Source organism: Aplysia californica, unplaced genomic scaffold, assembly GCF_000002075.1.
Source record: "Aplysia californica isolate F4 #8 unplaced genomic scaffold, AplCal3.0 scaffold00076, whole genome shotgun sequence".
Classification (NCBI taxonomy): Eukaryota; Metazoa; Mollusca; class Gastropoda; order Aplysiida; family Aplysiidae; genus Aplysia; species Aplysia californica.
In genome coordinates, this window is record NW_004797346.1 from 1,097,329 (window position 1) to 1,098,337 (window position 1,009).

The following is a 1,009-nucleotide window of genomic DNA, read 5'->3' on the forward strand; positions in this document are numbered from 1 at the left end:
AGAGAGAGATAGGTAGAGTAAGAAAGAGAACCATAGAGAAATAGTATTAAAAATATGGGGAGTGGGTTTGCAATGATCGATACAGTAATGACAATACAATAGAATGTTATTGTTCAATTATTTTTTTATTGAAACGTTACTTTTGTGGTTCCTCATGAGGTATAATATAAGAAATGGACCATCTTGTTTGAACTATCTACGCCAAAGACAGAAGTTGTAATAATGAGTCAAAAGACTGAGACTGGCATGATACGATTGTAACAATACATGGAAAATAACAGTTTTTTTCATATTATATACTATAATATTATTATGTCCTACCCGGCGCTGGTGGTATTGTCTGTGCGGCTAACATATTATTATCCTGCTATGTGGGTTTATAACCTTATTTTTTATTTTCTTACTTACTCTCTCCCTACATTGTCTTGCGTTTCTGTCCATGGCCAACTTTGTATCCCCGGATGTTAAAAAACATATAACATTGTACAGGCTTAAGAGTTTTTAAACACTTTAAGATTATTTGAAAGGCGGTACCTCCAAATTTACCACCCCTATCTGATTGGAAAAAGTCAAAAAGTGGATGAACCTATAAAGACCAACCCAAGTTAAGGTCACCCTGCTGAGGATTCGAACAGGGGCCTTCTGCTTTGTAGTTCAGCATTTTACCAACTGAGCTGAACGAGCACGCAGCCCCCACCCCCTCCTTTTCCAGTGTTTTTTATGCATCCTTCAGAATATGAAAAATGGACATGAAGAGAAGCTGTTTCTATAACAACCCAAGTTGAGTTGCAGGGCAAGCAATGTGTAAGGTTCCATAGGTTAGTTACTACAGACCCCATAGGAGTTTGCTAACGTTCGGCTGCTTTCTACACTCAATAGTGTGTGTGTGTGAGTGTATGTGTATTGGTAATGTTTGCTTTTGTGCTTTGGAGACACAATCACAAAGAGACAAAGCCGCAAATTCCAACATATACACAAACACATACACTCACACACACACACACACACA